General features: G+C 49.4%; 1 protein-coding gene and 1 long non-coding RNA gene across 10 annotated transcripts in view; both read right to left on the minus strand.

Annotated features, from left to right (window-relative positions):
* Window positions 1-23,667, minus strand: part of CAMTA1 (calmodulin binding transcription activator 1) — an 827,492-nt gene that overhangs the window by 38,461 nt on the left and 765,364 nt on the right. The gene's annotated exons all lie outside the window — the stretch shown is intronic.
* LOC131505553 (uncharacterized) lies at window positions 6,684-12,557 on the minus strand. The gene is made up of 2 exons (XR_009258458.1): window positions 12,343-12,557; window positions 6,684-10,417 (listed from the first exon to the last, which is right to left on the minus strand). It is a non-coding gene; the product is annotated as an uncharacterized LOC131505553 (long non-coding RNA).

A 23,667-nucleotide genomic window follows, 5' to 3' on the forward strand; every position in this document is an offset into this window, starting at 1 on the left:
AGCTTCACGTTAAAAATACAGACCCTCCCCCCCTTCTTTCATATGTGCCTACCTTCCCCTGGCCAAATGGGATCTCTGGGACACAAAGGGCTGGGCGCACATCTTGTGGAAGGAGTGTCTGTAGTTTGTAACAAAAGCACTTCCCAAGTTTGTCAGGTTGGGTTGTTGTATAAACAGGACATTTTTAGTGTCTTAAAAAAAAAAACAAAACAAAACACTTTCTAGAACAGCCTCGTGAGGTATGCATGGACCTGAACACCTGAAAATCAGCTAACAAATAACACCTGCAAACACGAGAACCTGTTGCCACAATTGCTCGATTGGAGTCACCTTGTTGCCAGAGTAGAAGAGAAAGTTTTGCCTTGGCAGGTAAATGAATGAAGGAGCAATCATCAAATACCACCTGCTATTTTAAAACGCGTTATTTGTAGCTCAAGTGCACATGTGCCCTCCTGTTGCTATTTGGATTGGGAACGAGAGACTGTCTCTCATTCCATTTGCAGCTCTCGGCCACGCTGGCAGGAGAAGCTCATGAAGCAAAAGGAGGTATGACTTGAACTATTTCTGGAGGGACTGCTGCTTAGGAAGTCTCCTAAATTTTTCAGGAAGCTCGGAAAGGCAGGGAAAATGAAGTCACTTAATTCCTTCCCAGAATAAATGGGGCCACCAGAGCACATTAAGCTGTCCTCTCCAGCAAGCCATTTAAGATGTCCAAGTGCAAAGGGAAGGGTAAGGGCCGGACAGAGATAAGGCACAGGCTGTACCACTCTGATTTTCCAAAGCAATGGCTAAATTTAGCCTTAGGGGAAAAAAAAAAACCACCACCCTGCGTACTCCACTTTTTAAAAACTCCCCAACTCTATATGCCAAGACAAAGGGAAATTAGCAATTCTTCTTAGACTTTCTTCATTTGCATTGACTTTGGATTCGTCGTTCCTCTCCACGGGCTGTGTTTCACGCTATTCAGTCGTGGAAGCGCCAAGGAAAATGGTTTAGGATGCTGCTAAAACAACAGCGATTAGGAAACGGAATGTTACAAGGGGGCATAGCAAACCCGTCATGATTTCTCCCTTGAGCTCTTTCAATGCCAGAGCTTGAGGCGCAGGAGGGCAGAGATGTCAAACCTATTCTCCAAGGACACTAAGGCTGAGCGGAATGCCCTAGGAGCTCAGCTATATCACAACACGCGGGAAGCACGCGAGAGCACCCCAAATCATGCAGGAGCCGACTGTGTGGTCAGAAAAGCAGCAAATCCAGCTGGAGTTCGACGTAGTAAAACTGCAGCTGATTGGTGCCAGAGCAAAGGAAATCAGGACCTCTGACGCAGATTCGATACCTACCTTCACAGCCTACGAAAGAGAAGAACATTTCAGGCTTGCTGACTTCAAAAAGCCACAAATTTGGAGGACACTGCCTCAACAGTCCCAGCACACAGTGGAAAGAAGAAATCTCACAAGCACAGACGGAGATATTCTAAAGTAGTAAGAGGAGAGTGGATGGAGACCCGGGGAGCATATCACCACTCAGACTAAGGAGGTTTTTAAAGAAAAAGTGCCGTAATGAGACTCGGGGACAAGCGACAATGTCCCTCACCTGGAGGCGAAAAAGGTGTGACAGTGGAATGGCATTTAAGTGCATACGGGAAAATGGGAAATGACAACCCTAACACCTAAGAGCTGACAGCGCAGAAAATGCACAGGAAGTGTCAGGAGGCAAGAATACTTTAATTAGCCACCAGCAGGTTGATCTGTGGTGCTCGGCTTTAGCGACAAAAACTCCCCAACACCTAAAATCCTTTGGGAAGAGCTAGGGAACAGCAGAGTCGTTCGCAAAGGTCTACTCGCCAAGGCCCCACTATGGCACTGGTCTGCTACGGTTCTGCAGAGGTAACAGCGAACAAGAAAACTCAAGACGTTGTGGCGGCCGCCAGGGATACAAAAACCAGTAAGGTGTGAGCCTCTACCTCCAGAAGCTCAGTCGGATAGAAAAGTAAGGAGAAATCGTGTGAGCTCTATGAAGCTACACTCGTTCTGTTCACTGCGATACTCCCGAGGCCTAGCGGGATGGCCGGCACACAGGAGGTTCTCAACGTGGATTTACTGAATAAGTGACTTAATTTCATCTGTTAGAAATATGGAATGTGAGTTTTAAGAAGGACAAGGCGAAGGGCAGCATGCAGAGCAAAATATGTTTCCATTAGTCATTTCTATGATGCACTTTCCTCCAGCCAAGTTATTAAAAGTGGTCCTTTCCCTTCTCACGGGGCTACCTTTTACCTAATCAATCCCATCAAATGTATCGGGGACCAGGCAATCGAAAACAGGCAAAATATCTAATTGAGACTGGTATACAGCAATAACTCTTACATTTGGCAGTTTTCACCTCAGAAGTAGCATCCCAGAACGAGGTCAGGTGGAGACAGTGTTGGCGGCGGGGGTGGGATGGGGGGCGGGGGGGGGGGGGAGAAGGGGGAAAGGAGGGGAATTGAAAACTCCATAAAAAAGAAAACTTTGGGGGGGGGCACCTGGCTGGCTCAGTTGGTAGAGCATGTAACTCTTGATCTTGGGATCATGAGTTCGAGCCCCACACTGGGGGTGTAGAGAGGACTTAAAAAAAATTAAAATCCTAAAAAAAAAAAGAAAAAGAAAAATTTTGCTAGTAAGATGTGCTACCTGGTACCTAGAGAAAAGAAGAAACAATCCTGGCTGTTTCTAGCTAATACTACTAATCATAACAGAGGTTACTTGCCCTGAGTTCCTGGTGGTTTTCAATATCTGAAAAGCCATGAATTTGGGATTCTAGCTGGAAGAGTCCTTCTCTGTTTCCAACTCCTCCATACATTATTTAGACGCCTGCTGCTGGCGATGCTTTGCTCTCAGAACTGCAGGAATGCCATCTGCACAGACGTTCCCAACTGTCTTGCCTACTCGTGAGAGTTCAAGCCCAAGATGTTCCAAACATACGTATTTTTTTGTAAACACTGGATTCTCCATAGAGACTTCAGTTCTAGAACTTGAAAGTTTATTAACTCCGATAACACTTTTTCATAATGCCGTGAGTTTTGTAAAAATCTGGAACAAATACAGGTGAAGACATCCTTTCCAGATTACTAGACGGAAATGTATATATTTTAAAGGAAATGTATATATTTTATGCATATATTTTAAGTATGTATGTATTTTAAAATTTAAAGGAAATGTATATATTTTAAAGGAAATAGCTGTATTACTTTAAAATACTGGACACATTACAAAGTAGGTCTTGATAGACAAAATGATTTAAGAATACTGTTTTGCAATTTATCATAGGCCTGACAATAGAGAATAAAACATCTTTAAAAATTCAAGTTACAATATTTTAAACATCTTATCCAGAAATAAAAGTATTTCTCTGAGGGAGGAAACCTAAGGGTTGGAAAAATTTTAACCAGTAAGCTCCTCTTTGGAAGCGTCATGATCCCTGCAGGGTCGTCTGCCTACGCATCACACGAGGATGTGCCACCGTCTGCTCTCCCGTGTCTGTATTATGCCACTCACTCGTGACGTTTTGAGTTTGGGAGGTGGTAACTTGTGCGCTACACCTCCTGTTAACACTCTACCCCCTGGAGCAGAGTAACCTTCAAATTTCTGCAAATTCCCAATCAGTGAGGCCTAAATGAATGTATTATTGAGGCCAGTATCCCAACACCCCTTGGATTAGGTGGGAAGGCTAACGAGGTATGGTGCTTTCCACGAAACGGGGATGCAACATGATTTCACAGAGCTGAGGGGGTTGCCTTGCCTGACTGTCCTCACAGAAGCCCCAAAGCAGGCTTCTTTAATCACCCCACTCAGAGCATAGTTGGTCGAAAGATTCAGGGAGCAGTTAAATAATGGAAGAAAGATTAATAACCAACTCAAAGGACAGCAGGTGCTAAACGTGGGGAGCATCCCTCACAAACCCCTAACACATCCCTACAGTCTCCTGGTCTCCCCTCTTCCTTATTTTCCCAATCTCCCTTCCGTCTCAATCCATTCCTCCTCAACGTCTTTATTTCCTCCCCTGTTCTCCCCTAACTGCTATCAATCCTGGATCCAGGTATGCCTGTTTGAGGTGGCTGACAAAAATACTTACGATTAATAACAGATTAAGACCAAGGTTCACAAAAAGTAAAACTCACACAAAGCTATTGTACAGAAAACACATATGAGATTCTCCAAAATGCTTAATTGTGAGTCCCAAATTTGGCTGAATGCGGCAAATGAAACTAGACAGGAGGCAGTTTCGAGATCCCCGTCGGTCGTTTTGGATAGCAGGTGATGGGACAGACTTCAACATCCTTGTAATAAAGTCAACTGGGTTTGAAAGGATTGTTTATTGCCATTTAGTATTAACAGACACCAAAACACTGTTTCACAGAAGCACTTCTGCAAAGATCCAATGTGGTCTGACTTCACAGCTCTCTGATGATTTAAGTCAAGGGGAAATTCCATCAACTATTCCATGCATGTCTCTTACTTACTGCTCACTCTTCCCTGAACAGTATTTTATGATCCTGATTTTTACATCTAAAAGTAGGTGAGTTGATGGTTTTCAATTTCCTAAAGGAAAAGCTTTCTGCATTTATTTGGTTTTTAGTAGTTTATCATTAAGGAGCTCTAAACGGATTTCTCTTCTACAGGTCAGTGGCTCTTAACTTTAAAAAAAACAAAAACAAACAAAAAAAAAAACAAAAAACCTTTTTACTCTAATGAAATAATACGTCGTCTCGTTTGGGAATAATCCGGAGTGTAATGATAAGGCTGTGCCCTGCAAAAGTAATTTCTTTCCACAATTCTCGTTGGAAAGGGAGTAGCTGCCAGTGTTTAAACCTACTCGACAATAAGCCTAATAATTGACTAGTCAGCCGCCTGCTTACCAGTCGACACCCTCGGCGTCCCTGAGCCACCTCTGAGTGCCCACCGTGCCTGCTGAGTAACGTCCCTAGGCTGACACGAAACGTACAGAAGCTGGACCTCCCTTGTTAGAAAAGAACCCGAAACAATGGTTCCTACCCTTCTTGTTCACGGGCTCTCAGTGATGAAAGCTACAAACCCTTTCCTAGAAAAGTACACATGCACAAAAGTGTACATTCAGTATCAGGGGACTCCCAGACCCACGGGGCGGGGGCGTGGGTTCCAGGCTCAGGACGGTGCCGTGGGGATGGTCCACTGAAGCGTTTCCCAAACTGCGTGCTGTGGAACATTTTCCATGAGAGGTCACTCAGGAGACCACAGCGACAAAATGCCGTGTCAGGATGTTTTGGGATTCCTAGGTTAAACACAACTAAATACATGTGCATTTCGTTAATGTAGGACTTTTTCTGAACCCTAACATGCTTACAGGAGCTAGAAATTGCTGGCGGAGAGCCAGTAGGCATGCTTCCTAAACATATCTGAACCTTCCGGCATGGGGCGAGGAGAGCTTATTATAAGCATTTCCTGTAACCCATGTTCCCACAGAAGAGGTTAGGGGCTGACACTAGTCCTAAAGAGCACCCCGATACGGTCGGTCCCTGGTGAGGAAGTCCCTGGACCACACGCTTCATCTTCCTTCTTCACTCACCAGGCAGGGCACAGGCGCCACGCCAACCGGCCACGGACCTGGATAAAGTTATGTGGGTCAAGGGGGAGCGTCACCCAGGAACTGGTCTGATGGTTCCTCTGACGGTTCTTTCTGTCACACACAACCACCTCCCCAACCCACACCGTCCGTCCCTCCCGCTGTTCCAGCCTTCAAGATACCTCAGAAGGGCTTCTCTCAACTCTCTCTTCTCTTTGTGCCATTTGAGAGTAAAAATAAGATTTCAATTACAATTGATAATAAGAATAACGTTAGGGTTATGTTATCAAGAAACTTAAATTTCTTTCTTCCAAAAAGTTGGAGACCTAGTCTTTGTAATTTCAGAGGACCATTCTGAGTTCTACCCTATGAATTAAGAATCTTCATTGGGGCGCCTGGGTGGCTTAGTCAGCTGGGCGGCCGACTTCGGCTCAGGTCATGATCTCGCAGTCTGTGTGTGAGTTCAAGCCCTGTGTCAGGCTCTGTGCTGACAGAGTGGAGCCTGCTTGGGATTCCCTCTCTCCCTCTCTCTCTGCCCCCTCCCTGTTCACACGCTCTCTCAAAATACGTACATAAACTTGAAAAATTAAGAAAAAAAACTTCGCAAAAAAGTTCTATTTACTGAAGTTATTTTACATGTATATTTGAGTGACATCATTTAATATGAAAATATCAAGTTCACTCATCTATTTTGGAACATGTAAGTGTAGGCTATATATTATGTAGATTATACAGTTCAGTGTTTTACAGTATATAATGTGATACATACATGCACTTGTATTATTTTACTATTTTTCTCCTATAAATGCTGAGTATCTATCATGGGTTCAAAAGGTTTCCCTTCTCAGGCAAGCCTGGGAACATACTTACCATTTGTTGTACTGTTTATCCGGGAAATATTATTCAATTGACTTGTAAGTTTTTAGAACACCATCAGTTTCAGTCTGGGCACTTCCTATTTTTTTACACTATTAGATAAAACATCTTTCACTCACACACACACACACACACACACACACACACACACACACGCCAGGGGATGGATTCTGGCTGGAGTAGAATGAATGGTTTCTTTCATTAGAAAAAACAAAAGCATATTTAAATGAATTCTTTATGGATTAATCCAAACCACAGTGTATAGTATATTAAGGACTTGAATCACATTTTCTGAAAATGGTCCTAGGAACTGTTAGTCAGCACCTAATAAAAGGTGAGGGTTCCGGTGTCTTCTCCTTTAAGATGAGACCATGAGGATAAAATCACGGACTCCGCCTGATGACGAGTTTCTGTGGTTTCAGGATGAATGGTGCTTTCTTTAGGAACGTGACCATCGAGGCTGAACATCACAAAGTACCGGCTTCCTCCCAGATGCCTGGCTAGCCTCCCTTGTTTCTCCTTTGGGAGACGCTCCTGTCCTCTGCAGAGTTCAGGTGGTGCTGACCCCAACACTTGTTCCCAGGGAGGGAGAGTCGGGCCTTGCTAACGAGAGTACGGCCTCCTCCTATTCCGGTGAGTGGACACACGAGTCCAGCTGAGCCAAGAACAGAACATTTCCTGGAACGACTGGCAGAGACGCGCCGTTTTCCCGGATACGTTTGCTAAATTGGCAAAATGTAAACCTGGAGCTTTGAGGAGTCCATCCCGCTATGCTGTGGAGATGAGAGTCAAATCAACATAGAAGAGAGTAGAGTCAACGGAGGGGGAGATGGGTCCCTAAGGGTATCGCTTGAGCTTCGGGAACCAGTTGTGCCTGAAGACAACTCCAAAGCCAGGTCTCATAAAAGTCAATAAGTTCCCTTTTATGCTTTAGCCCGTCTGAGTTGGAGTTCTGTTACTTGCAGAGGACTGTAAGGTGACTCTACTCATTGAAATGTGGATCCTTTCACTAAACGAATACTGGGAAAGTCTGCTCCCATTTGCAAACAAAAAAATAGTCAAATATTAATCACCTGTACCTCAGTCGTGCCAAAGTATCATTGGAATCTCTCTGTAAAACATGGGGAAAGTTGTGATGGAAATAAGCCGTCATGCTTTTTTGAAACATTTTGATGACCTGAAGAAATCAGAAAAAGACAATTCTGCACTCCAGTCTCGCGGGAGACCATCTGCCGTTGAATTCTGTACCCACGGCGGTTATCTACGCTCGTGCAGCCTTAGGTTACTGCCAAATCAACTGTTGTAACAGACACATCCCATGGAAGAGAATCGCTGTAGAACACTAAGATTTAAAGAGAACTCAGGAATTCTCTGGTTCAGGGGCTTTCAGTAGTTTTTGCCTGTGTCCCAGAGAAAGAATCAGAACCCAGTACACACACACACACACACACACACACACACACACACACACCCCATACACGCATGTGTGCATGTGCCCCTGAAACAAAAACTTCCCAAATCCCATACCAGGTACTCTGATTTTAAAAAGTGAGGATGCTGACCACTACATTAATTTCCTGAATCACTCCTCATAGATTTAGAAAACAGGTAAGGCCCTGATGCAGAGATACAAGGTGACTTCCCTGAGATTTCTCACTTACTGAGTGGTAGAGCTGGAAAAAACAAAACACAACACCCTGGTACTCATCCTACTGTATTATATTAAAGCAAACAGCTGTTACCGATACCCATTCCTAGATGGCAAGCTTCTGGCCAATCGTAAGAAAGCCGGAAAGATGATGCAGGTGTCAGACCTAGCTATTTTACACGGGGACAGGCCAGGACTCTCCAAGACCCCTTACATGAAAACCCCAATCCCCTAGGGACTTTGAACGGCTCTGCCTGGGAGATCCTGTGGCATCTGTGTCCAAATGACTAGCAGACAAGACTAAACTGGTGCGAGAAGCAGGGTGACAGTCAGGTTTGCTCTTGGCCTGAGGAAACACACCCTCATCACATCCCCCCTGCCGTATCCAATAAGTCACACTACACGTGTCAGCTTGTCAGCGGGCAGTGGTTACGAAACTCCAGCTCCCAGGCTTCGTTACGCTAGGTGGAGCAGGGAAGGGAAGAGTTGACGTGCCTCCCTGCCCCCACAAGGAGCCGATAATCTAAGCTGGGAGGTGAGGGAAAAGGCATCTGATGAGATAAGACTTGAGTTAGGCTCAGAGAATTTAGAATATTGAGTTGTTGTCAGGGCACACGGGAAGGCTGGCTAAGAGAGTGGGGCCAGATTCGGAGGCTGGTCAATGGCAAGCAGAAGAAAGGGGACAGATATGGAGAGACTAGTTAGTCCTGGCAGCTGATGAATGTTAATTTAATGTATTTGGAAGAACTTAGGTTATTTCCCATTACTTTCAATATTACAAAAATGTTACAGAAGTTTAGCATCACTAGCTTAACTCCTATGGACATGTACTCTGATTAAATTCCTTCCATACTTTACCTTCTACAAAGTAATAATAATGTTATAATTTGCTTAACAGTTGACATACAACTGGTACTTTAAAAAAATGTGTTCACTGATCGATCTTCCTATATGTCATGCGTCTAAAGCTATGCTCTACGTTCGGTACTTGACAAGACAATGTAAAATTAAACCATTTATAGGAACCATGGTATTTTCAAAAGTAAAACGTGTTAGCACACGAAAGGAGCTTTCCTGAAATAAAGCATCAAGGAAAATCATATAGGCATTGTTAACGCACTCACTCCCAATGGTTTAAAAAAAGAAAAAAAAGGCAAAGACACTATTTACAAAGTATGGTACCATGGTTATAACAAGCCTCTGTGCTACACTGCTTGGGGCGGGGTGGGGGTGGGGGTGGGGGAGCGTAACTATTTCCTGACAGTAAAGGCATCTCCTTGCCTGCCTGCTGTGCGTTAACCCCTGCCCAGACAGTGTCAGAGAAAAGCAAAGGAAGATCGTCATTTGACTTTGACTTCAGGGCAATCCACGCAGGATGGGGACAAGACCGTCTGTGATGGTCTTCACGATCATGAGCTATCTCCAATCTTCATGCTATTAGGTGCTGACACCCACAGCAGGCTCCCCGGCACTTGTTAAACGTGACTAATAGGGACACGCGGCCTTCAATGTCATTCAGTGCATCCCGTCTGGGCTTCTCCCGTCACCACAGAAAAGTCTTGGTGGGCTGTCAGATCTTACATGGAATTTAAGAAAATCCATGTCAGGTGTGAGAAAGACAAAGTGAGCCCTACATCATGTCTGTGCTTGCCAGAAAGCCCAGAATGCACTTTACGGCCTGCCTCCAGAAAGTACATGAGATTTGATGCAATGAATGTTACTAACCTCATTAGAACCCCCATTTCACATTTCGCTTTCCTGAAGCCTCGCTTTCTTTTTGCCTCATCCTTCTTTATTTCATCCATTTTTATCTTGCTTCACTGTGTAATATAGACAGCCATACCTTGGAGGTATTGTGGGTCTGGTTGTAGACCATCACAATAAAGTGAATATCGCCATCAAACGAGTCAGATAAACTCACTGCACATAGAAGTTATTTTCACACTATAGTCTATTAAGTGTGCAATAGCATTACGTCTAAAAAAACTACATACCTTAATTAAAAATCGCTGCTAAAAAATGGTAACCATCAGTTAAGCGTTCAGCCAGTCATAATCACTGATCACAGGTCACCATTAACAAATAGAATAATGATAAAAAAAAAAAAAGTTTTAATTGCAAGAATTACCAAAACGTGACAGAGACATGAAGGGACCAAATGCTGTGGGGAAAATGGTGCTGACGACTCCCTCCTTCCTGAGCAGGGTGGCCGCAAACCTTCACTTTGTAAAACGTGCCTGATCAGTGACGTGTGACACAGAGCAGCACAACAGAGCGAGGTATGCCTGCATCTCTGTAAGCTCCCTTAAATCACTTAAAAGAAAAAAAACAGGTGAGGTTTACACAAACTGCATCACATGTTGGCAAAGCGATATATAACTGAAATACGTTCCCAAATCGTCGGCTTATGTACCGCGACAGGATACCGTGGTTGGTATTTAACAATGAAAACTTGGCACCATTAAGAGAGTCTTTCTGAAAAGATCGATGGTATACAAATATTCAGCCATTGGAAGCCAGAGAAAGCAATGCCCTTTAAATGTGAGAAGACATGATGGATACACAATGAACAGTTGGAAGAGGGGCGGGAAATAAGAATAAAGGACTTCCAGAAACCACCGCACCAGCTAGAGCACTGTGCCAAGTTTAACAAAATGGTCTTTACTGACCTTTCTGGGTGATTCCTAAAGTTGTGTTTTAAATAAATGTACTAACCATTCTGCCTTAAACGTTTAAAAACGGCGGCCTACAAGCACATTTCTGCAGCTTCAGAAGTTCCCAGCAGCAATGATTAAGACAGCAGCAAAATTACGATGGTGCCCAGAGTTAACTCTAGATCCCCCAAAGGCACATTCCCTGCGCGGCCAGATGAGGGCTTTGAGAGAGCACCCGAACCTTAGCCATCACTATGGGCTTCACAGCTTTCACTGGGGTGGAGGGCGGGGGGAGGTGCTCAACGTCAGCGGATTCTTTAACATCGCTATCTGACACGAAGTAAAAAAAAAAAAAAAAAAAAATCCTTAGTTCCACCTGCTCTCTATGCCTATGCTCTCTAGAACAGTCCAACATGAATACACTGCAGCAGCGACAGCTGCTAATATGGACAAGATGGCCCAGCAGAGTCCCAGAGAAAACAACCATGTATCTATGTGTGTGCCTAGCAGAAGCAGAAAAGTTGATTTAAACAACTCTTTAAATAGTACACTGTTGCTATTCACCACTGCATTAAATACTGTGTTTCCACTTTGATTGTTTGCAAGGGAATTAGTAATTAATCAGGATGACTGAACAGAGGCCCCTTAGATATTCACACCAGCGCTCCTTCCCTTTTTCACTCCTAGGCTAAATTTATTTGGGAAACACATATCCTGTAAATAAGTGTTATTTTCTAGAACATTAAACATTATTACTCCCTAAATCTATACAAGGAAAAGAATACACATAAGCTTCTTTGCTATTGTCTAATGATGGTCTTAAAATAATATTTTCCCATAAACACACGCCATGAAAAATGCTACCGCTTAATGTATTTCTATCACGTTCCCAGGCAGTAGTTTCTCCATACAACACAGTTTCTCTAGGAAAACTCTGTAAAATTCTTTCATGCAGAAAGAAAAAAGAACTCCTTTACACACAGCGAGCCACCTGACCACATATGACAAAATTTGGGGGGGGGGGAGCACAATTTTAAAATTTCAGGGTTTGGCTTCACTGGTGAAAGAAACAGAATGCACACAACCAAACAAATACGTGAGGCTCTTCTGTGATATTTAAGAGCACTTCTCACGTTCACTGAATCTGCTTTGCTAATTAGACACTTCAGGTTAATCAGCAGAAATCATACCAAGCAATAGTGGACAAAATGTAAAATAGACTAAAATTGTCATCATTCCCTGGTGAACGAGTTGATTTAAGAAGACGCTTTGCAAGAGCACTGCAGTTTCGGAAATTTGTTTTGATGCCTACAGTAACCTATGGAGATTGAAAAAGTCTCAACATTTGAATGCCATCACAGCCACCTCTTAAAGTTGTGCACTACCTAAATCAAACCACGGGAGATCCTCTAAGTGCAAGAAGGCCACACGGAGTCTGTATTCCAGCCCATCTGAGAGTGGCTGGTGGAAGCAAGGGTCACTGTGCCTCTCCTGTCCTGGTCTGCAGGTTAAGCCAAACTCGCGAGTTCTTCCAAACCTCTTAGTCTCTGAACTCAACCAACTTTCCCCGCCGGTTCTACGCACAGATTAATAAGACGTTCATTCACTCCATTGGTTTGCTTAGGAAAGGCAGCCTCCAACCGCCTAGTCCCGCAGAGGCGCCTGGGGCCGAGCTCGGTGCTGTCCCGGCCCCTTTCCCAGCGCCCCGCGGAAGGGGCACACGTCCCGACGCTTCTCTCCTCTCCCCGCGAAAGGGGCTCCTTTCCGGATCTTCTCTTCCCGCGGAGGGGACACCAGTCTTGGGCCCTCTCCCTTCCCCCCCCACCCCCCACAGAAACGGAACCTATCCCGTCCCCTTTCCCCGCCTCTCTCCCTGCCGAGGGGGCACCTGCCCCAACTCTCCCCGCCGAGGGGTGACCAGTGCCCACAGTCCCCGCCAAGGAGCACCTGTTCTCTGCCTTCTCCCCGCGCCCCGCTGAGTGGGCACCTGTCTCCCCCTCCTCCCCGCCGAGGGGCACCTGTGCCCCCTTTCCCCGCCGAGGGGCCCGAGCACCTGTCCCCGCTACTCGCAGAAGGGGCACCTGTCCCCCGCCCTCTCCCTGCCGAGGGACACCTGTCTGCACCCCCCCCCCCAACTTCCCGCCGAGGGGCCCCTATTCCCCGCCCTCTCCCCGCGCCCAGCCGCGGGAGAGGGCTCTGGATCCGAAAAGCCCGCCGCCGAGCTGCGCCTCGCAGACAAAAACCAGTCGGCGGCCCCGTGGGCGCCCGCGCGGCTCGCGCCCCGCCGCCCCCGCCCGCCGCGGCCACTCCCCGCACGCGCGCCCCCAGACCGCCACTCACCCAAACACTCCACTCCCTCGCGCACACACGCGTGTCCTCACACCCGCTCCCGCCCTCGCTGCCTCGCATCGACACGCGCGCGCTCGGCCTCGCTCCTCACGTTCCCCCACACCCCCACGCGCCCCAGGAACACGCGTGATCTCACGCCCACTCCCCAACCCACCTCCTCACGGACACGCTCGCTCCCACGCCGACCCCGCGCACTCACGCGTCCAAACACGCCCAGTCCCCTCGCGCTCTCCATCCCCACGAGCGCTTCCTCCCCACTCGCTCCGCAGACGCGCGTGTTCGCACACCCGCTCCATCAACACGCGCCGCTCACGCTCGGCCAAACACCCCCGCCCTCGCACCCGCGCCGTAAACACACGCGGGACCCACGCACACTCACGCGCCAAAACACTGCCCGCTCGCGTGAGCTCGCGCGCCCCTCGCGCTCCCTCCCCCGCCGCCGCCGCCGCGCGTGTCCTCGCACCCGCTGCCCGCACACGCCCCGCGCCCCCTCACGCGAACACGCGCGCCCCCCACGCCCCGGCCGCCGCGCGCGCCCGCCCCCGGCCCCGCCCCCGCGCGCCCCCGCCGCCCCGCGCGCCCCCGCCGGCCGCCGCCCTCGCCCCGCACGCGCCCGGCCGACTCTCCCCTCGGCCGCACGCACACTCACTCGGACTTGGAGAGCACGGCCACCGCTCGGTCGCGCTGGCGCCGAGCCGCCTCTGCGTTCCTCCTCCTCTCCCGCGCGGCCCCGCCCGGCCCGGCCCCGACAGCCTAGCCCGGCCCCGACCCGCTCAGCTCCACACGCCGCAGCTGGAACGACTCGGGCTCCGGGTACCGCTGTCTCCCCGCCACAGCCCGAGTGCGCCGCCCGGGCCAATGGCGGGGCGCGGCGGTGAGCTCACCGGCCGCGGCCCCGCCCGCCAGGCCGCGCGCGCCAATCGGAGGGCGCCACGTCACCCGGAGCCGGGCAGAGGCAGGTGTGGGGCGCGGAGCCGCTCGGCGCGGGGACTGCGCCGGAACTGCGCCGGAGCCGCGCGGCGCCGCGCTGGACGGCGGGCGGCCGGGCCCGGAGGGTGCGGGCGGAGCGCGGCCCCGCGGCCCCGGGCGCCCGCACTCGGGGCCCTGGCGGGCCACGGCCCCTCGCGACGCCGCCGCCTGCTCCGCGCCCTGAGTCGGGGAGGTCCGCTAGGGGGTGGGCCGCGGTCCCCTCGAAGGCAGGGACGGCCCCGAGCCCGACGGCCGCGCCCGCTCCCCCGGGCCCACGGCCCCGAGAGGCTTCCTCCGGGACCCGCGCGGCGGGGGCGATCGGGCCGCGCTTGCAAGGCCCGGCGGAGCCGCCGCGCGGCCGGCCCGCCGACTCCCGGCCGCGCGGCGCCGTCGGGTCCGCGCGCGAGACCCGCGCCCAGGGGCCCAGCTTACCCGGGCTCGGCTCCCGGCGCGGCCCCGGCGCGCCCTGCGGCGGCGGCGTCTGCAATGCAGCCGCGGGAGGAGCCGGCGCTGCGCTGAGCGGCGAGCGGGGGAGCGCGGAAGGCTGGGCGGGAAGGAGGGGCGCGGGGCGCGGCGAGCCCGCCCAGGCCGCGAGGGCGCGGGGCAAGTCCTCGGGCGGCAGTGCAGAGGTGCACGGGCGTCGGCCAGGGCGCGGCCGCGGATGTCTGCTAGGGATGGTGGATGGCGGGCCCCCTGGGAGTTCAGGAGCGTCTGGGACTCCCTTGCCGGCGGCGCAGGGCCCCACCTCTTTAGCTGGAGTTCCAGGGCCTCCGACCACTCCTCGGGGTCTAACCCTGGTGTCCAAAAGTTCTGGCTGCGGCTTGGCTTTCTCACTTGGATACTTCTGCCTATCGACCTCTCGCCTCGCCTCCTGCCCCATGTCCGAGTCACACCTCTCCATCAAGGCTCACCGTCTCCTAGAAGCCTTCCTAGGCATCCCAAGTGGACACCACCACCCCTTCTCCTTTCCCTACATTCGTCGCCCTGCTGCTGCTATTCGAGTGCTGCCGCCCCCGCACCCACCTACGGTCTTGCACATAGAGAGCGCTTGACCCACGCAGACTTTCCGTGAGGCTATCTTCTCTTTTTATCCTCCATGTTGTCAATTATCTTTGAGATTGATTATTTCCCTTTCCTGACATCTGGGTTAAAAAGAATCTCAAAACGTGGGAACGGACTTTTTTCTTTTTTTTAATCCTATCCAAACACGTGCGAAAACAACCACAATATTATGCATAGCCCTTAAGCTTCTACAATCAAAAATGCATAACTGGCTAGAGGCCAAGCCCAGGACGCTCCTGGTGAGTCTGGGTCCTATTCTGCGCCACGCTTCTGAGCCAAGGAAGCAAGCAGGTCGTGTGCAGCCTGACTCCTGGGGGCTGACCCTGTCTGCAGCAAGTCCCTCCCTGCCCTGGCAAAGTCACAACACCCGATGCTGTTCGGAATCCTGCTCCAACAAGCCTTTCGTGTGCCCACCCTCACCTGCCTCCATTCACCCTGCTTTCACCTCACAGGACCCCTGCACTTCCTGACTCTGCTTCCCTACTCCCCTTATCTGCTAGGGGCACCCCTATGCATTCCTTAAGGCCTGGCTCCAGCCCCCTCATCCCCAGCATTGCTATCGCAGCGCTTCCTGGGTGGGATCTATTTGCTTCCAGGAGAGGCAATGCCAGGGCCAGTAGTCAAGGAAGAGGGCTCTGGAGACAAACCATCTGGGTTCAAAGTTAGACTCTCCCAACTGCTAGCTGTGTGCTCCACTTGTGGTCCCTTCGTATCTATGGGTGAGAGTTAAATGAGCCAGTCGATGTGCTTATACCAGCGCCTGGTGCATAAGGCACACTCAATACTATTTGGCTGCTACTAGAAGTCAGGTTATCTTAGGGTGGTGAGTAGTGAGTGACTGGGGAGGGGAGGGGAGGGCTTCTGGGCTTCTGATAACGTTCTATTCTTGACGTGGGCACTAGTTTTGGTTTGTGAAAACTGGATGAGCTGAGTTTCACATACTTAGGATAATGTGCACTTTTCCATATGTATATTATACATGAATAAGCGTATTTATTTTTGAGAGAGAGAGAGAGAGAGACGGAGAATACGAGCAGGGGAGAGGCAGAGAGAGGGAGAGAGACTCTCCGGCTGTCAGTACTGTCAGGAAGGAGCCCTACGCGGGGCTCCAAGCCACGAGCCGTGAAATCATGACCTGAGCTGAAACCAAAAGTCCTCCACCTAACAGACTGAGCCACCCAGGCACCCCATATATTATACATTAATAAGAAGAGCTTTTAAAAAGCTGGTTGTTACTAGCTGAGACTGAGACAGTTCTAATCTCCTGGAGACCAGGAACAAAGTCTTAAGCTTATCCTGGCACCTTATGCAATGCCGGGCACACTGTAAGTAGTCAGGTGATAGTCGCTGAATTGCTCTGAATGGACCGTGAGCAAGAGAATAGGGAGGTGGGACCACGAGGGGCAATGCCTGCCCTTCAACTCTACAATGCCCAGTGACCCCAGTGTAATCAGGATCCAGGCTCAAGCACTTGGACCCTGCTAAAGACAAGATGCCTCCAGGCTTCTCTGTCTTTCAGGCAGGGGTATTTTTTTCTTGGGTTTGTTTCAAAAAGGCAGAGGTTCGGCCCTAGACATCCCAGTTGCCTGAGGAGGGGCATCGGTGGAACCCATGACCTTTCACCCTTCCTCCAGGAGCCCCAAGTCCTGACTACCTGACGTAGTCATCGATGCTTCAGCACATTGGCTGTGCCCTGGTGATACAGCTGGGGTCAGCAGCCTGGAGCTCTCCTTTCAGGAGAGCTCCTGAAGTGACATTTCTGCAGTAGCAAAGTCCCTTCCCTATTCCTCTGCTGGGCCCATTACTCTCCTGGAAGATCTGTCACTCTGACTCCTCACAGCACTTCTGTCTCAGGATGGAGGCCACATGAGCAAGTGCCCTCTTTGGGCCCATTAGTGGAAAGTCAGACGGCGCTGGGTGGGGTACGCTGGATGCTTCTGAAACAAGTCCAGACCTCCGATAGCATGCTAGAACCAAGTACCCACAGGCAGTCTTCCCTTGTGGGTATTCATGTTCCTTTCTAGCAGGTTAGGAAATGACAGGGTAAGGCATGCGTGTGCTTAAGGCAAAATATTACACTAGATTTTTATGGGGCTTTGAGTACATCTGGGTTGTCTTTGAAAATAGGGAAAAAGAAAACTTTGCTCAGTGATGTGGTCCCTTGGCAGGGACCAAGTGCAATCACTGCCCCTTGAAGCAGGGATCTCAGCCCTAACCTCTGCGGAGGATCTCATGATGAACCAAGGGGGTGCATCCGGGTGCAGATGAGGAAGAAAGGAACTACAGTTTGTTGGATCCCTGTTCTCAGCCTGCCATTATGCTGGCCACTCACATGCACTGCCATTTTTTCTCCTGCAAGTTGGCTATCGTATAGAGGTAAAAATAAAGGCCTTAAGAAGTCCGATAAATTGCTTAAAGGCATACAGATGGTAAGCGGCAGATCAGGGTTTTAGGTTCTGAGCCTGTATTCATTTTGCTTCTCTCTGATAGTTCTCCACATACCTCAAATCTCTTGCTACCATTTAGGTACCATTTGTTTAAGAAGCAGCCTGGGAGATTTCTAAGAACCACCACATTCTTCTCCCCAGCCCTGGCAACTGTGAAAGCCTGTTTATGTAGAGATGTAGACTCTACCCAGCCAGGTCCCTGAGTAACTGTGATGATGAGACCTTGCCCTACCAACTGACATTGGACTTGGGCACAAGTGAGAAATAAAGCACTAAGATTGGGTAGTTTGTTAGTGCAGCATAACTGTGTCTCGACTATCTCCTAAGACATAAAATCTGTTTCTAAATATAGCAGATGTATTTATTTCCAATAAAAAATAGCCAAATGGGAGTCTTCTCAAACTAGATGACAATTTAAAAATAAGTGTAAGGCGCATATTCAGTGTATCTTTAAGGCACTAAGACATGATGGAGAAAGAAGAGTCTTTTCAACAAATAAGGCTAGGACAACTGGATATCCCCATGCAAAAGAATGAAGTTGGACCCCTCCCTCACACCATATATAAACATTAACTCGAAATGGATCGAAGATCTAAATGTAAGAGCTAAAACTACAAAATGCATAGAAGAAAACATAGAGGTGAATCTTCATGTCCTTGGATTTGGCAATGGTTTCTTAGATCTGACATCAGAAGCAGAAGCAACCAAGGTTGTGTGTGTGTGTGTGTGTGTGTGTGTGTGTGTGTGACACAAGGGGGGTGGTGACAGATAAATTGGGCTTCATCAGATTTAAAATTTCTGTGCTTCAAAGGACACCATCAAGAAAGTGAAAAATATAGTTCACTGAATGCAACTCATGTATGTCATAAGGGACTTGTATCTAGAGCATAAAAAGAATAATTACAAATATATAGTTTTTAATAGCCTACTTTTGTGGTGCCTGGGTGGCTCAGTTAAGCGTCCAACTTTGGCTCAGTTCATGATCTTGTGGTTTGTGGGTTTAAGCCCCGCGTTGGGCTTTCTGCTGTCAGTGCAGAGCCCGCCTTGGATCCTCTGTCTCCTTCTTCCTCTGCCTCTGCTCCTCTCATGCTCTCTCAAAAATAAATAAATGTTAAAAGAATTAAAAAAATAGCCTACTTTTTAAGAAGTGGGCAAAGGATCTGAATAGATAGTTCTCCCAAGAAGATAAACAAATAGCCAATAGCGTATGAAAGGACGCTCAACATCATTAGGCATTGGGCAAATGAAAATCAAAACCCCAGTGAAACACTACCTCACACCCACTGGGACGGATGTAATAAGCAGGATGGATAATAACAAGTGCTGGTGAAGATGGGAAGCACTTGAAACCCTCATCCCCTGTGGACGGGCATGGAACATACAGCTGCTTTAGTAAACAGTCTGGCAATTCTTCAAAAGGTTAATCATAGAGTTACTACATGACTCCACAGTTCCAGTCCTAGGTATGTCCGTGAGAAATGAAAACATATGTCCGTACACATGGACATTCATTTGGCAATAAGAACGGAATGGAGCACTGACACATGTTATACCATGGATGGATCTTGAAGACATGCTAAATGAAAGAAGCCAGCCCCGAAAGGCCACCTATTATATGATTCCATTTATATGAAACGTCCAGAATAGGCAAAATGATAGAGATTGGAAGGAGATGAAGAGTTGCCTTGAGCTTGCTGGGGAGAATGGGGTATGACTGCTAATGGGTATGGGCTTTCTTTTTTGGAGGAATGAACATGTTCAAAAATGAGACTGTAGTGATGTCTGCACAACGCTGTGAGTCTACTAAAACACTTTTGAATTGTACACTTCAAATAGATGAATTGTATGGTGTGTTAATCATAGTTGTAAAACACCCGCAGTAAGAGGAGAAAAAGAATGAAATATAGAAAAGGATCAGTGGATTAGCTTTGGAAAAGAAGTTAACAGATATGAAGGGGAAGACCAAGGTCAGGGGGCCTGATGGCCTATCCTCAAAGACAGTCCATCCACCCTTGCTCACCAAGCCTCCTGTGTCCAGCCCAGTGTGGGACACATGTAGGTAGGGAATCCACACAGAGAGGCCCTGCCAGGTGACTGCTCAGTGAGGAGACAAGACAGACAAAGGGGAGGCACTGAATCAGCGATGGTGACACCCAGGAGCAAAAGGAGGTCAGAAGAGGGACCATTTCTAATTGTGCTTCTGAAGGGCTGTAAAAGAGCCAGGGCTGGGTCTGTCAAATTCTTGCCTGCTGTGATTGCCTCCTTACCAGCTCAGGATCCTGGAGAGAATAGCGTCCTGAACTTGGGGTTCCCTTTGAAGAGCTCCCTGGTGTGTTGGGGTTCTCCATCACCATGGTTGGCTGATTCAGGGGTGAAGGTAAGCTTTGCAGAGAGCCTCAAACATCTCCAGCTGAACTATAAATGTCCTTGTCAGGGCCCTTGGGCTGAGGGCAGGGGGAAGGGCTCAGGCCTGGGGTCAGCAGCCTGGGCTCTAACGTGGCAAACTCTTCTCCCTTCCTGTGCCTTGATTTCCTACTTGGCAAAGTGAGGTCAAAGACCATGTAGATGTGGTGCTGGTGTATGCCCAGCTTGACCTGACCCGACACAGCAATCACCCGTGCTCCAGCTGCAGGGATTCTGGATTTGAAACCACCAGTCCTATGAATGCGGCTGCACGCATGAGCCCAGGCAACCCACAGCATCATGAGAACGAATTCACGCTGGTTGTTTTCAGCCACTAAGCTTTGGGGTGGCTTGTTATGCAGTAGTAGATAACTGTAGGGGACGGTGGGGAGAAAAGGTGTTTTCTGCTAGGGTAAACCATGCTACCACGATTTAAATCAGCCTGGGAAGTCTGTCAGATCTAATCCGGAAAGTGGAGGAGACGCATTAACCATCGGCCTGAGAACTTGGGGATTTCTCTTAAAGGACATAATCCAGAAAGAGAATCCAAAGAATCTGGGTGAAAACACCAACTCCTTCTGCCTAGAGGCTTAAACAGGCCCATCTGTTCCCTCCCTTCCCCCCTGTATACTATACGCATGCCAGATGATGAAATACATGGCTAGTCTCTCCGTGAGGGTGGGGCACAGCAGAGACATGCTTTGCTCTAAGGGGCACAGAGTGTCAAAAAGGTGGATAATCCAACATGCATTCAGGAAGTGGGAGTGTGTGGTGATAAAGCACTCAACATGCTTTAGTGTCTGACAGCCCAGAGTCTGAATCCCTAGCTGTGTGCCATCGGAGAAGCCACCTGACCCCTCTGAGATTCAGGTTCCTCTTCAGTACAATGGGGATAGGAACACCTCCTGAAAGCACGGAGAGGATGAAATTGGATAATTAATGGAAAGTGGATAACCTGGAGCCTGGTGGGCACCCAAGGAGAGCTTGGGGACTAGGACTATCTTCGCGATACACTCTAGGATCTTTTGAAATGGTGGATTCTTTCCCACTGTGATTTACTCCCTCTGCTGTTAAAATGAGCTTGCCTTCCTAAGCACACGGTAGCAGGGTGAGGGAGCTGGCCTGGATGCCTTAGGCATGGCCAGTAGTCACACACAGAGGGAGAAGAGAGATTCTCGCCCAGTCCTATTTCGTAGTCATTCAGGAGGAACTAAGACAAGATGATCCAGACCCCTTAGCACATGCCAGCGTAGCTGGAGGGTCCTTCCCAGGCCATCCTGAGTATGCACCTCCTTTCACTTCAGCAGAGTCCCATCTGTTCTAGGTCTCTGGGCAACATGGTCCTTATGGAAAAGTGGCACAGCGCTGTGAGTCTGAAGGGTGGTGGGAGCCCAGTGAGCAGATGCCACCCAGGGAGTGGAGAGGCTTACTCTTCCTCTTGGGGCGGAAGCTGCCATCGTCACCATCACCATCATCGGCATAGTCATCATCATGGTCGTCATGGTCACGGTCATTGTCGTTGTCATCATCGACATCATCATCATCATCGTCATCATTGTCATGATCATCGTTGTTATTATTGTCGTCACCATCATCATTGTCATGGTCGTCATCGTTATCCTCTTCATCATCTTCGTCATTGTTATCGTCTTCATCATTGTCACCATCATCGTCTTCATCATCATCATCTTCATCATCGTCATCATCATCATCGTCATCGTCATTGTCTTCATCATTGTCACCGTCATCGTCTTCATCATCATCATCATCAGCGTCGTCGTCTTCATCATCGTCATCGTCATTGTCTTCATCATCGTCGTCATCATTGTCTTCATCATCGTCGTCGTCATCATCAGGATGACAGTCACTGACCCCAACTGCACTCCTTACCCACATTCATTCTTCCCATGTTTATACCAAGCCTGGGAAGTAGGTGCTACTATTATCACAGCTTACACAGGAGGAAACTGAGGCACAGCAGGGTTATGTAAATTGCCCCAGAGTGTGCACTAGTGAGGAGCAGAGCCCCCTGAAATCCCACACTCTGGAGCTGGAGCTCTTAGCTGCTTCTCCGTTGGGCCTCACAGGGAGCCAGAGGGACAGCAATAGGGACAGGTACAACCAGGTGGAACAAGGAGGCAAGGACAGGGAGTGACGGCCCCTCCTTGATCAAAAGACAGTCTTGGCCGCTTGGCTGACGGAGCTGCTGCACCCCCAACCCCCGAGCACCCTTCCTGAAGCCATGCCAGTCAACTCAACGGCCACCTTTTGGTGCTGGTGGTGGGGTGGGATGCTCAGAGAGGCAGGGTCACATCTGAGCTGTGAGCCCTCTAAGCTGGGCCAGTCAGGCCAGTCTGGGCCTGGGCTTTATTTGAACCAGAAGCCTAAAACCCCTAGAAGGCAGAGCTTCCAAGCAGTGAGTGCTCCGTTCAGGAGTCAGAAGGGCCTGGGCACGCCTATTTGCCAGCTCTGACACCTTGGAAAGGGTCTGTTCTCCAGACCTCAGTGTGCTCATCTATAAAACGGGGATGATAATAGTGGGTCACAGGGTCATCGTAAGGACTCAGTGAGATATAGCTCATAGCCTGGTGCCCAAAAGGTGTTGTCATTTTGTCTTAGCTAAACAATAGAGCAAGGTAACCAGTCCACGCCCTGGCCAACATAGTCAGAAAACTCCAGCATGAGCCCTGGGGTCTGAGTCACTGGCCCCCTGTGAGGTCTCAGAGGGTGGGTCTAGGGCCTTAGAAGAGCCCTCATGGCAGTGATGAAATCCCCTTCAGGCAGAACTTCCCGTTTTGGAGAATAGCTCTGTAAGGGGCTGCATCGTGTCACCCTCAAATTCACTTGTTGACGCCCTGACCCCAGATACCTCAGAACGTGACTGCATTTGGAGACGGAGCCTTTAAAGAGGTGGTTAAGTTAAGATGAGGCTTCCAGGGTAGGCTCTCATCTAATCCACCCGGAGTCCTTTCCTTAACAGGGGAAATTAGGATACGGAAAGATACCAGGGGTGCAAACATGTACAGGAAAGAGCCTGTGAGGACGCCGTGAGGAGGCGGCCATCCGCAAGCCAAGGAGAGAGCCCTCAGCAGAGACCAAACCCGCCGACAGCCTGAGCTCAGACTTCCAGCCTCCAGAACTGTGAGAACATACATGTCTGTGCTTTAAGCCGCCCAGTCTGTGGCATTCTGTTATGGCTGCCTGAGCTGATACAAGCTCTCTCTTCTACGCACCGTCCTCCGCCCCTCCCTGTATCTCTTTGCCTGCCTGAGGGCTTACAGACCCTCATGTGCAGAGTTCGTGGTCCCCTTCAAGGCTGCTCTTGCCAAATCGGGGCCCAAGCCCCCAGGATCCTTGTGGAGAGGAGCTCAGGAAGCTCGAGTCCTCGGAGTCTGAGAGAGCTCCACAGGTGCCCCCCTGGGCTGCTGCCGCTGGCCTCTCCTTAAGGCAGGAGAACTAGAGACCCTCCAGAAGAGGCTTCCGGGTACCCACTGTCCAGTGGCGTCATGTGTGTGAAAGGCGCTGTTTCCCCTAAAGCTACACTCAGAATGCACTTATTAAAACTGCCACAGTGTGCTTTCTCCCGAAGTCAACACTGTGCTTCTTTAACGTGGAAATCTGATTAAAGAGAAAAGAACATTCTCTTACAGGCAACAGTTGAGTCAGAGGACCCATACAG

This window comes from Neofelis nebulosa, chromosome 2 (assembly GCF_028018385.1).
Source record: "Neofelis nebulosa isolate mNeoNeb1 chromosome 2, mNeoNeb1.pri, whole genome shotgun sequence".
Lineage (NCBI taxonomy): Eukaryota > Metazoa > Chordata > Mammalia > Carnivora > Felidae > Neofelis > Neofelis nebulosa.